The sequence below is a fragment of the Phalangium opilio genome, unplaced genomic scaffold (assembly GCF_054372755.1).
Source record: "Phalangium opilio isolate 3A_F unplaced genomic scaffold, DU_Popi_V2 ptg000054l_1, whole genome shotgun sequence".
Classification (NCBI taxonomy): Eukaryota; Metazoa; Arthropoda; class Arachnida; order Opiliones; family Phalangiidae; genus Phalangium; species Phalangium opilio.
Window position 1 is genome coordinate 2,636,141 of NW_028324173.1, and position 14,580 is coordinate 2,650,720.

The following is a 14,580-nucleotide window of genomic DNA, read 5'->3' on the forward strand; positions in this document are numbered from 1 at the left end:
ACTGTTTGTCGTAGCCCTAATTCTTAGTATGGCTAGATGGGGGACAAATTGGTCTATAACATACTCAAAGGACATCCCCGTATCTCCAGTAGAAACAGAGTTACGAGCCTGCAAAGTTTTTTTTCAAAAATCAAAAGTAACCTTCTAACAATAAGTGAGACAAAAATATGTTGGCGACGATATTGAGGTAGCCTCAAGTTTAAAGTATCCTTGTATGGGGAGCAAAGAGTACTATAACATATCCAAAGGAGATCCCAGTATCTCTTGTAGAACAAGAGTTATGAGCCTTCAAAGTTTTGTGCAAAAATCATAAGTAACATAATAAAATAAGTGAGACGATACCAAATTTGACGAACACTTTGCTTAATATCTCGGCCCCTGTTTGTCGTAGCTCAATGTTTTTAGAATGGTTAGATGGGGGACAATTTGGACTTTAACATATCCTAAGGACATCTCCGTATCTCTAGTAGACACAGAGTTATGGGCCTGCAAATTATAGTCTAATGCATTTCCTATGGACGGGTTGTTTGTTTACTTTTAGCTTAATTACTCGGCCCCTGTTTGTCGTAGCTCAATGTTTTAGTATGGTTTGATGGGGGACAAATTGGACTATAAAATATCCTAAGGACATACAGACAAATTGGACTAAAACATACTCAAAGGACATCCCCGTATCTCCAGTAGAAACAGAGTTACGAGCCTGCAAAGTATAGTCTAATGCATTTCCTATGGAGGGGTTGTTTCTTTACGTATAACTTAATTACTCGGCCCCTGTTTGTCGTAGCCCAAAGTTTTTAGTATGGTTAGATGGGGGACAATTTGGGCTATAACATATCCGAAGGACATCCTCGTATCTCCAGTAGAAACAGAGTAACGAGCCTGCAAAGTATAGTCTAACTCATTTCCTATGGAGGGGGCTTGTTTCTTTACGTTTTGCTTAAGTACTCGGCTCCTGTTTGTCGTAACCCAAATATTTTAATATGGTTTGATGGGGGACAAGTTGGACAATACCATACTCAAAGGACATCCCCGTATCTCGAGTAGAAACAGAGTTACGAGCCTGCAAAAAATAGTCTAATGCATTTCCTATGGAGGGGTTGTTTGTTTACGTTTAGCTTAATTACTCGGCCCCTGTTTGTCGTAGCTCAATGTTTTTAGTATGGTTTGATGGGGGACAAATTGGACTATAACATACTCAAAGGACATCCCCGTATCTCCAGTAGAAACAGAGTTACGAGCCTGCAAATTATAGTCTAACTCATTTCCTATGGAGGGGGTTTGTTTCTTTACGTTTTGCTTAAGTACTCGGCCCCTGTTTGTCGTAGCCCAAAGTTTTTAGTATGGTTAGATGAAGGACAAGTTGGACTATAACATATCCTAAGAACCTCCCGGTATCTCTAGTAGACACAGAGTTATGGGCCTGCAAAATATAGTCTAATGCATTTTCTATGGAGGGGTTTGTTTGTTCACGTATTGCTTAATTACTTGACCCTGTTCTTTCGATTAAAAATAATAACATATCTTTAGTGTAGCGGTTATCGCATCCGCCTCACTCCCGGAAGGCCACAGGTTCGAAACCGCGAAGTTTTTTTTTTTTTTTGCTTGGAACCAGCAAAGATCTTTATAATTATCCGAACATTTGTGTCAAGGTCACATTATTTACATCCCCGTATGTCTGGTAGAACCAGAGTTACGAGCCTCCAGAATTTAGTCTAATGTATTTCCTATGGAGGGGTTTGTTTGTTTACGATTAACTTAATTACTCGACTACTGTTTGTCGTAGCCCTAATTCTTAGTATGGCTAGATGGGGGACAAATTGGTCTATAACATACTCAAAGGACATCCCCGTATCTCCAGTAGAAACAGAGTTAGGAGCCTGCAAAGTTTTTTTTCAAAAATCAAAAGTAACCTTCTAACAATAAGTGAGACAAAAAATAAGTTGACGACGATATTGAGGTAGCCTCAAGTTTAAAGTATCCTTGTATGGGGAGCAAAGAGTACTATAACATATCCAAAGGAGATCCCAGTATCTCTTGTAGAACAAGAGTTATGAGCCTTCAAAGTTTTGTGCAAAAATCATAAGTAACATAATAAAATAAGTGAGACGATACCAAAGTTGACGAACACTTTGCTTAATATCTCGGCCCCTGTTTGTCGTAGCTCAATGTTTTTAGAATGGTTAGATGGGGGACAATTTGGACTATAACATATCCTAAGGACATACAGACAAATTGGACTAAAACATACTCAAAGGACATCCCCGTATCTCCAGTAGAAACAGAGTTACGAGCCTGCAAAGTATAGTCTAATGCATTTCCTATGGAGGGGTTGTTTCTTTACGTTTAACTTAATTACTCGGCCCCTGTTTGTCGTAGCCCAAAGTTTTTAGTATGGTTAGATGGGGGACAATTTGGACTATAACATATCCGAAGGACATCCTCGTATCTCCAGTAGAAACAGAGTAACGAGCCTGCAAAGTATAGTCTAACTCATTTCCTATGGAGGGGGTTTGTTTCTTTACGTTTTGCTTAAGTACTCGGCCCCTGTTTGTCGTAGCCCAAAGTTTTTAGTATGGTTAGATGAAGGACAAGTTGGACTATAACATATCCTAAGAACCTCCCGGTATCTCTAGTAGACACAGAGTTATGGGCCTGCAAAATATAGTCTAATGCATTTTCTATGGAGGGGTTTGTTTGTTCACGTATTGCTTAATTACTTGACCCTGTTCTTTCGATTAAAAATAATAACATATCTTTAGTGTAGCGGTTATCGCATCCGCCTCACTCCCGGAAGGCCACAGGTTCGAAACCGCGAAGTTTTTTTTTTTTTGCTTGGAACCAGCAAAGATCTTTATAATTATCCGAACATTTGTGTCAAGGTCACATTATTTACATCCCCGTATGTCTGGTAGAACCAGAGTTACGAGCCTCCAGAATTTAGTCTAATGTATTTCCTATGGAGGGGTTTGTTTGTTTACGATTAACTTAATTACTCGACTACTGTTTGTCGTAGCCCTAATTCTTAGTATGGCTAGATGGGGGACAAATTGGTCTATAACATACTCAAAGGACATCCCCGTATCTCCAGTAGAAACAGAGTTAGGAGCCTGCAAAGTTTTTTTTCAAAAATCAAAAGTAACCTTCTAACAATAAGTGAGACAAAAAATAAGTTGACGACGATATTGAGGTAGCCTCAAGTTTAAAGTATCCTTGTATGGGGAGCAAAGAGTACTATAACATATCCAAAGGAGATCCCAGTATCTCTTGTAGAACAAGAGTTATGAGCCTTCAAAGTTTTGTGCAAAAATCATAAGTAACATAATAAAATAAGTGAGACGATACCAAAGTTGACGAACACTTTGCTTAATATCTCGGCCCCTGTTTGTCGTAGCTCAATGTTTTTAGAATGGTTAGATGGGGGACAATTTGGACTATAACATATCCTAAGGACATACAGACAAATTGGACTAAAACATACTCAAAGGACATCCCCGTATCTCGAGTAGAAACAGAGTTACGAGCCTGCAAATTATAGTCTAACTCATTTCCTATGGAGGGGGTTTGTTTCTTTACGTTTTGCTTAAGTACTCGGCCCCTGTTTGTCGTAGCCCAAAGTTTTTAGTATGGTTAGATGAAGGACAAGTTGGACTATAACATATCCTAAGAACCTCCCGGTATCTCTAGTAGACACAGAGTTATGGGCCTGCAAAATATAGTCTAATGCATTTTCTATGGAGGGGTTTGTTTGTTCACGTATTGCTTAATTACTTGACCCTGTTCTTTCAATTAAAAATAATAACATATCTTTAGTGTAGCGGTTATCGCATCCGCCTCACTCCCGGAAGGCCACAGATTCGAAACCGCGAAGTTTTTTTTTTTGCTTGGAACCAGCAAAGATCTTTATAATTATCCGAACATTTGTGTCAAGGTCACATTATTTACATCCCCGTATCTCTGGTAGAACCAGAGTTACGAGCCTCCAGAATTTAGTCTAATGTATTTCCTATGGAGGGGTTTGTTTGTTTACGATTAACTTAATTACTCGACTACTGTTTGTCGTAGCCCTAATTCTTAGTATGGCTAGATGGGGGACAAATTGGTCTATAACATACTCAAAGGACATCCCCGTATCTCCAGTAGAAACAGAGTTACGAGCCTGCAAAGTTTTTTTTCAAAAATCAAAAGTAACCTTCTAACAATAAGTGAGACAAAAATATGTTGGCGACGATATTGAGGTAGCCTCAAGTTTAAAGTATCCTTGTATGGGGAGCAAAGAGTACTATAACATATCCAAAGGAGATCCCAGTATCTCTTGTAGAACAAGAGTTATGAGCCTTCAAAGTTTTGTGCAAAAATCATAAGTAACATAATAAAATAAGTGAGACGATACCAAATTTGACGAACACTTTGCTTAATATCTCGGCCCCTGTTTGTCGTAGCTCAATGTTTTTAGAATGGTTAGATGGGGGACAATTTGGACTTTAACATATCCTAAGGACATCTCCGTATCTCTAGTAGACACAGAGTTATGGGCCTGCAAATTATAGTCTAATGCATTTCCTATGGACGGGTTGTTTGTTTACTTTTAGCTTAATTACTCGGCCCCTGTTTGTCGTAGCTCAATGTTTTAGTATGGTTTGATGGGGGACAAATTGGACTATAAAATATCCTAAGGACATACAGACAAATTGGACTAAAACATACTCAAAGGACATCCCCGTATCTCCAGTAGAAACAGAGTTACGAGCCTGCAAAGTATAGTCTAATGCATTTCCTATGGAGGGGTTGTTTCTTTACGTATAACTTAATTACTCGGCCCCTGTTTGTCGTAGCCCAAAGTTTTTAGTATGGTTAGATGGGGGACAATTTGGGCTATAACATATCCGAAGGACATCCTCGTATCTCCAGTAGAAACAGAGTAACGAGCCTGCAAAGTATAGTCTAACTCATTTCCTATGGAGGGGGCTTGTTTCTTTACGTTTTGCTTAAGTACTCGGCTCCTGTTTGTCGTAACCCAAATATTTTAATATGGTTTGATGGGGGACAAGTTGGACAATACCATACTCAAAGGACATCCCCGTATCTCGAGTAGAAACAGAGTTACGAGCCTGCAAATTATAGTCTAACTCATTTCCTATGGAGGGGGTTTGTTTCTTTACGTTTTGCTTAAGTACTCGGCCCCTGTTTGTCGTAGCCCAAAGTTTTTAGTATGGTTAGATGAAGGACAAGTTGGACTATAACATATCCTAAGAACCTCCCGGTATCTCTAGTAGACACAGAGTTATGGGCCTGCAAAATATAGTCTAATGCATTTTCTATGGAGGGGTTTGTTTGTTCACGTATTGCTTAATTACTTGACCCTGTTCTTTCGATTAAAAATAATAACATATCTTTAGTGTAGCGGTTATCGCATCCGCCTCACTCCCGGAAGGCCACAGATTCGAAACCGCGAAGTTTTTTTTTTTTGCTTGGAACCAGCAAAGATCTTTATAATTATCCGAACATTTGTGTCAAGGTCACATTATTTACATCCCCGTATCTCTGGTAGAACCAGAGTTACGAGCCTCCAGAATTTAGTCTAATGTATTTCCTATGGAGGGGTTTGTTTGTTTACGATTAACTTAATTACTCGACTACTGTTTGTCGTAGCCCTAATTCTTAGTATGGCTAGATGGGGGACAAATTGGTCTATAACATACTCAAAGGACATCCCCGTATCTCCAGTAGAAACAGAGTTACGAGCCTGCAAAGTTTTTTTTCAAAAATCAAAAGTAACCTTCTAACAATAAGTGAGACAAAAATATGTTGGCGACGATATTGAGGTAGCCTCAAGTTTAAAGTATCCTTGTATGGGGAGCAAAGAGTAATATAACATATCCAAAGGAGATCCCAGTATCTCTTGTAGAACAAGAGTTATGAGCCTTCAAAGTTTTGTGCAAAAATCATAAGTAACATAATAAAATAAGTGAGACGATACCAAATTTGACGAACACTTTGCTTAATATCTCGGCCCCTGTTTGTCGTAGCTCAATGTTTTTAGAATGGTTAGATGGGGGACAATTTGGACTTTAACATATCCTAAGGACATCTCCGTATCTCTAGTAGACACAGAGTTATGGGCCTGCAAATTATAGTCTAATGCATTTCCTATGGACGGGTTGTTTGTTTACTTTTAGCTTAATTACTCGGCCCCTGTTTGTCGTAGCTCAATGTTTTAGTATGGTTTGATGGGGGACAAATTGGACTATAAAATATCCTAAGGACATACAGACAAATTGGACTAAAACATACTCAAAGGACATCCCCGTATCTCCAGTAGAAACAGAGTTACGAGCCTGCAAAGTATAGTCTAATGCATTTCCTATGGAGGGGTTGTTTCTTTACGTATAACTTAATTACTCGGCCCCTGTTTGTCGTAGCCCAAAGTTTTTAGTATGGTTAGATGGGGGACAATTTGGGCTATAACATATCCGAAGGACATCCTCGTATCTCCAGTAGAAACAGAGTAACGAGCCTGCAAAGTATAGTCTAACTCATTTCCTATGGAGGGGGCTTGTTTCTTTACGTTTTGCTTAAGTACTCGGCTCCTGTTTGTCGTAACCCAAATATTTTAATATGGTTAGATGGGGGACAAGTTGGACAATACCATACTCAAAGGACATCCCCGTATCTCGAGTAGAAACAGAGTTACGAGCCTGCAAAAAATAGTCTAATGCATTTCCTAAGGAGGGGTTGTTTGTTTACGTTTAGCTTAATTACTCGGCCCCTGTTTGTCGTAGCTCAATGTTTTTAGTATGGTTTGATGGGGGACAAATTGGACTATAACATACTCAAAGGACATCCCCGTATCTCCAGTAGAAACAGAGTTACGAGCCTGCAAATTATAGTCTAACTCATTTCCTATGGAGGGGGTTTGTTTCTTTACGTTTTGCTTAAGTACTCGGCCCCTGTTTGTCGTAGCCCAAAGTTTTTAGTATGGTTAGATGAAGGACAAGTTGGACTATAACATATCCTAAGAACCTCCCGGTATCTCTAGTAGACACAGAGTTATGGGCCTGCAAAATATAGTCTAATGCATTTTCTATGGAGGGGTTTGTTTGTTCACGTATTGCTTAATTACTTGACCCTGTTCTTTCGATTAAAAATAATAACATATCTTTAGTGTAGCGGTTATCGCATCCGCCTCACTCCCGGAAGGCCACAGGTTCGAAACCGCGAAGTTTTTTTTTTTTTGCTTGGAACCAGCAAAGATCTTTATAATTATCCGAACATTTGTGTCAAGGTCACATTATTTACATCCCCGTATGTCTGGTAGAACCAGAGTTACGAGCCTCCAGAATTTAGTCTAATGTATTTCCTATGGAGGGGTTTGTTTGTTTACGATTAACTTAATTACTCGACTACTGTTTGTCGTAGCCCTAATTCTTAGTATGGCTAGATGGGGGACAAATTGGTCTATAACATACTCAAAGGACATCCCCGTATCTCCAGTAGAAACAGAGTTAGGAGCCTGCAAAGTTTTTTTTCAAAAATCAAAAGTAACCTTCTAACAATAAGTGAGACAAAAAATAAGTTGACGACGATATTGAGGTAGCCTCAAGTTTAAAGTATCCTTGTATGGGGAGCAAAGAGTACTATAACATATCCAAAGGAGATCCCAGTATATCTTGTAGAACAAGAGTTATGAGCCTTCAAAGTTTTGTGCAAAAATCATAAGTAACATAATAAAATAAGTGAGACGATACCAAAGTTGACGAACACTTTGCTTAATATCTCGGCCCCTGTTTGTCGTAGCTCAATGTTTTTAGAATGGTTAGATGGGGGACAATTTGGACTATAACATATCCTAAGGACATACAGACAAATTGGACTAAAACATACTCAAAGGACATCCCCGTATCTCCAGTAGAAACAGAGTTACGAGCCTGCAAAGTATAGTCTAATGCATTTCCTATGGAGGGGTTGTTTCTTTACGTTTAACTTAATTACTCGGCCCCTGTTTGTCGTAGCCCAAAGTTTTTAGTATGGTTAGATGGGGGACAATTTGGACTATAACATATCCGAAGGACATCCTCGTATCTCCAGTAGAAACAGAGTAACGAGCCTGCAAAGTATAGTCTAACTCATTTCCTATGGAGGGGGCTTGTTTCTTTACGTTTTGCTTAAGTACTCGGCTCCTGTTTGTCGTAACCCAAATATTTTAATATGGTTAGATGGGGGACAAGTTGGACAATACCATACTCAAAGGACATCCCCGTATCTCGAGTAGAAACAGAGTTACGAGCCTGCAAAAAATAGTCTAATGCATTTCCTATGGAGGGGTTGTTTGTTTACGTTTAGCTTAATTACTCGGCCCCTGTTTGTCGTAGCTCAATGTTTTTAGTATGGTTTGATGGGGGACAAATTGGACTATAACATACTCAAAGGACATCCCCGTATCTCCAGTAGAAACAGAGTTACGAGCCTGCAAATTATAGTCTAACTCATTTCCTATGGAGGGGGTTTGTTTCTTTACGTTTTGCTTAAGTACTCGGCCCCTGTTTGTCGTAGCCCAAAGTTTTTAGTATGGTTAGATGAAGGACAAGTTGGACTATAACATATCCTAAGAACCTCCCGGTATCTCTAGTAGACACAGAGTTATGGGCCTGCAAAATATAGTCTAATGCATTTTCTATGGAGGGGTTTGTTTGTTCACGTATTGCTTAATTACTTGACCCTGTTCTTTCGATTAAAAATAATAACATATCTTTAGTGTAGCGGTTATCGCATCCGCCTCACTCCCGGAAGGCCACAGGTTCGAAACCGCGAAGTTTTTTTTTTTTTTTGCTTGGAACCAGCAAAGATCTTTATAATTATCCGAACATTTGTGTCAAGGTCACATTATTTACATCCCCGTATGTCTGGTAGAACCAGAGTTACGAGCCTCCAGAATTTAGTCTAATGTATTTCCTATGGAGGGGTTTGTTTGTTTACGATTAACTTAATTACTCGACTACTGTTTGTCGTAGCCCTAATTCTTAGTATGGCTAGATGGGGGACAAATTGGTCTATAACATACTCAAAGGACATCCCCGTATCTCCAGTAGAAACAGAGTTAGGAGCCTGCAAAGTTTTTTTTCAAAAATCAAAAGTAACCTTCTAACAATAAGTGAGACAAAAAATAAGTTGACGACGATATTGAGGTAGCCTCAAGTTTAAAGTATCCTTGTATGGGGAGCAAAGAGTACTATAACATATCCAAAGGAGATCCCAGTATCTCTTGTAGAACAAGAGTTATGAGCCTTCAAAGTTTTGTGCAAAAATCATAAGTAACATAATAAAATAAGTGAGACGATACCAAAGTTGACGAACACTTTGCTTAATATCTCGGCCCCTGTTTGTCGTAGCTCAATGTTTTTAGAATGGTTAGATGGGGGACAATTTGGACTATAACATATCCTAAGGACATACAGACAAATTGGACTAAAACATACTCAAAGGACATCCCCGTATCTCCAGTAGAAACAGAGTTACGAGCCTGCAAAGTATAGTCTAATGCATTTCCTATGGAGGGGTTGTTTCTTTACGTTTAACTTAATTACTCGGCCCCTGTTTGTCGTAGCCCAAAGTTTTTAGTATGGTTAGATGGGGGACAATTTGGACTATAACATATCCGAAGGACATCCTCGTATCTCCAGTAGAAACAGAGTAACGAGCCTGCAAAGTATAGTCTAACTCATTTCCTATGGAGGGGGTTTGTTTCTTTACGTTTTGCTTAAGTACTCGGCCCCTGTTTGTCGTAGCCCAAAGTTTTTAGTATGGTTAGATGAAGGACAAGTTGGACTATAACATATCCTAAGAACCTCCCGGTATCTCTAGTAGACACAGAGTTATGGGCCTGCAAAATATAGTCTAATGCATTTTCTATGGAGGGGTTTGTTTGTTCACGTATTGCTTAATTACTTGACCCTGTTCTTTCGATTAAAAATAATAACATATCTTTAGTGTAGCGGTTATCGCATCCGCCTCACTCCCGGAAGGCCACAGGTTCGAAACCGCGAAGTTTTTTTTTTTTTGCTTGGAACCAGCAAAGATCTTTATAATTATCCGAACATTTGTGTCAAGGTCACATTATTTACATCCCCGTATGTCTGGTAGAACCAGAGTTACGAGCCTCCAGAATTTAGTCTAATGTATTTCCTATGGAGGGGTTTGTTTGTTTACGATTAACTTAATTACTCGACTACTGTTTGTCGTAGCCCTAATTCTTAGTATGGCTAGATGGGGGACAAATTGGTCTATAACATACTCAAAGGACATCCCCGTATCTCCAGTAGAAACAGAGTTAGGAGCCTGCAAAGTTTTTTTTCAAAAATCAAAAGTAACCTTCTAACAATAAGTGAGACAAAAAATAAGTTGACGACGATATTGAGGTAGCCTCAAGTTTAAAGTATCCTTGTATGGGGAGCAAAGAGTACTATAACATATCCAAAGGAGATCCCAGTATCTCTTGTAGAACAAGAGTTATGAGCCTTCAAAGTTTTGTGCAAAAATCATAAGTAACATAATAAAATAAGTGAGACGATACCAAAGTTGACGAACACTTTGCTTAATATCTCGGCCCCTGTTTGTCGTAGCTCAATGTTTTTAGAATGGTTAGATGGGGGACAATTTGGACTATAACATATCCTAAGGACATACAGACAAATTGGACTAAAACATACTCAAAGGACATCCCCGTATCTCCAGTAGAAACAGAGTTACGAGCCTGCAAAGTATAGTCTAATGCATTTCCTATGGAGGGGCTGTTTCTTTACGTTTAACTTAATTACTCGGCCCCTGTTTGTCGTAGCCCAAAGTTTTTAGTATGGTTAGATGGGGGACAATTTGGACTATAACATATCCGAAGGACATCCTCGTATCTCCAGTAGAAACAGAGTAACGAGCCTGCAAAGTATAGTCTAACTCATTTCCTATGGAGGGGGTTTGTTTCTTTACGTTTTGCTTAAGTACTCGGCCCCTGTTTGTCGTAGCCCAAAGTTTTTAGTATGGTTAGATGAAGGACAAGTTGGACTATAACATATCCTAAGAACCTCCCGGTATCTCTAGTAGACACAGAGTTATGGGCCTGCAAAATATAGTCTAATGCATTTTCTATGGAGGGGTTTGTTTGTTCACGTATTGCTTAATTACTTGACCCTGTTCTTTCGATTAAAAATAATAACATATCTTTAGTGTAGCGGTTATCGCATCCGCCTCACTCCCGGAAGGCCACAGGTTCGAAACCGCGAAGTTTTTTTTTTTTTGCTTGGAACCAGCAAAGATCTTTATAATTATCCGAACATTTGTGTCAAGGTCACATTATTTACATCCCCGTATGTCTGGTAGAACCAGAGTTACGAGCCTCCAGAATTTAGTCTAATGTATTTCCTATGGAGGGGTTTGTTTGTTTACGATTAACTTAATTACTCGACTACTGTTTGTCGTAGCCCTAATTCTTAGTATGGCTAGATGGGGGACAAATTGGTCTATAACATACTCAAAGGACATCCCCGTATCTCCAGTAGAAACAGAGTTAGGAGCCTGCAAAGTTTTTTTTCAAAAATCAAAAGTAACCTTCTAACAATAAGTGAGACAAAAAATAAGTTGACGACGATATTGAGGTAGCCTCAAGTTTAAAGTATCCTTGTATGGGGAGCAAAGAGTACTATAACATATCCAAAGGAGATCCCAGTATCTCTTGTAGAACAAGAGTTATGAGCCTTCAAAGTTTTGTGCAAAAATCATAAGTAACATAATAAAATAAGTGAGACGATACCAAAGTTGACGAACACTTTGCTTAATATCTCGGCCCCTGTTTGTCGTAGCTCAATGTTTTTAGAATGGTTAGATGGGGGACAATTTGGACTATAACATATCCTAAGGACATACAGACAAATTGGACTAAAACATACTCAAAGGACATCCCCGTATCTCCAGTAGAAACAGAGTTACGAGCCTGCAAAGTATAGTCTAATGCATTTCCTATGGAGGGGTTGTTTCTTTACGTTTAACTTAATTACTCGGCCCCTGTTTGTCGTAGCCCAAAGTTTTTAGTATGGTTAGATGGGGGACAATTTGGACTATAACATATCCGAAGGACATCCTCGTATCTCCAGTAGAAACAGAGTAACGAGCCTGCAAAGTATAGTCTAACTCATTTCCTATGGAGGGGGTTTGTTTCTTTACGTTTTGCTTAAGTACTCGGCCCCTGTTTGTCGTAGCCCAAAGTTTTTAGTATGGTTAGATGAAGGACAAGTTGGACTATAACATATCCTAAGAACCTCCCGGTATCTCTAGTAGACACAGAGTTATGGGCCTGCAAAATATAGTCTAATGCATTTTCTATGGAGGGGTTTGTTTGTTCACGTATTGCTTAATTACTTGACCCTGTTCTTTCGATTAAAAATAATAACATATCTTTAGTGTAGCGGTTATCGCATCCGCCTCACTCCCGGAAGGCCACAGGTTCGAAACCGCGAAGTTTTTTTTTTTTTGCTTGGAACCAGCAAAGATCTTTATAATTATCCGAACATTTGTGTCAAGGTCACATTATTTACATCCCCGTATGTCTGGTAGAACCAGAGTTACGAGCCTCCAGAATTTAGTCTAATGTATTTCCTATGGAGGGGTTTGTTTGTTTACGATTAACTTAATTACTCGACTACTGTTTGTCGTAGCCCTAATTCTTAGTATGGCTAGATGGGGGACAAATTGGTCTATAACATACTCAAAGGACATCCCCGTATCTCCAGTAGAAACAGAGTTAGGAGCCTGCAAAGTTTTTTTTCAAAAATCAAAAGTAACCTTCTAACAATAAGTGAGACAAAAAATAAGTTGACGACGATATTGAGGTAGCCTCAAGTTTAAAGTATCCTTGTATGGGGAGCAAAGAGTACTATAACATATCCAAAGGAGATCCCAGTATCTCTTGTAGAACAAGAGTTATGAGCCTTCAAAGTTTTGTGCAAAAATCATAAGTAACATAATAAAATAAGTGAGACGATACCAAAGTTGACGAACACTTTGCTTAATATCTCGGCCCCTGTTTGTCGTAGCTCAATGTTTTTAGAATGGTTAGATGGGGGACAATTTGGACTATAACATATCCTAAGGACATACAGACAAATTGGACTAAAACATACTCAAAGGACATCCCCGTATCTCCAGTAGAAACAGAGTTACGAGCCTGCAAAGTATAGTCTAATGCATTTCCTATGGAGGGGTTGTTTCTTTACGTTTAACTTAATTACTCGGCCCCTGTTTGTCGTAGCCCAAAGTTTTTAGTATGGTTAGATGGGGGACAATTTGGACTATAACATATCCGAAGGACATCCTCGTATCTCCAGTAGAAACAGAGTAACGAGCCTGCAAAGTATAGTCTAACTAATTTCCTATGGAGGGGGCTTGTTTCTTTACGTTTTGCTTAAGTACTCGGCTCCTGTTTGTCGTAACCCAAATATTTTAATATGGTTAGATGGAGGACAAGTTGGACAATACCATACTCAAAGGACATCCCCGTATCTCGAGTAGAAACAGAGTTACGAGCCTGCAAAAAATAGTCTAATGCATTTCCTATGGAGGGGTTGTTTGTTTACGTTTAGCTTAATTACTCGGCCCCTGTTTGTCGTAGCTCAATGTTTTTAGTATGGTTTGATGGCGGACAAATTGGACTATAACATACTCAAAGGACATCCCCGTATCTCCAGTAGAAACAGAGTTACGAGCCTGCAAATTATAGTCTAACTCATTTCCTATGGAGGGGGTTTGTTTCTTTACGTTTTGCTTAAGTACTCGGCCCCTGTTTGTCGTAGCCCAAAGTTTTTAGTATGGTTAGATGAAGGACAAGTTGGACTATAACATATCCTAAGAACCTCCCGGTATCTCTAGTAGACACAGAGTTATGGGCCTGCAAAATATAGTCTAATGCATTTTCTATGGAGGGGTTTGTTTGTTCACGTATTGCTTAATTACTTGACCCTGTTCTTTCGATTAAAAATAATAACATATCTTTAGTGTAGCGGTTATCGCATCCGCCTCACTCCCGGAAGGCCACAGGTTCGAAACCGCGAAGTTTTTTTTTTTTTTTGCTTGGAACCAGCAAAGATCTTTATAATTATCCGAACATTTGTGTCAAGGTCACATTATTTACATCCCCGTATGTCTGGTAGAACCAGAGTTACGAGCCTCCAGAATTTAGTCTAATGTATTTCCTATGGAGGGGTTTGTTTGTTTACGATTAACTTAATTACTCGACTACTGTTTGTCGTAGCCCTAATTCTTAGTATGGCTAGATGGGGGACAAATTGGTCTATAACATACTCAAAGGACATCCCCGTATCTCCAGTAGAAACAGAGTTAGGAGCCTGCAAAGTTTTTTTTCAAAAATCAAAAGTAACCTTCTAACAATAAGTGAGACAAAAAATAAGTTGACGACGATATTGAGGTAGCCTCAAGTTTAAAGTATCCTTGTATGGGGAGCAAAGAGTACTATAACATATCCAAAGGAGATCCCAGTATCTCTTGTAGAACAAGAGTTATGAGCCTTCAAAGTTTTGTGCA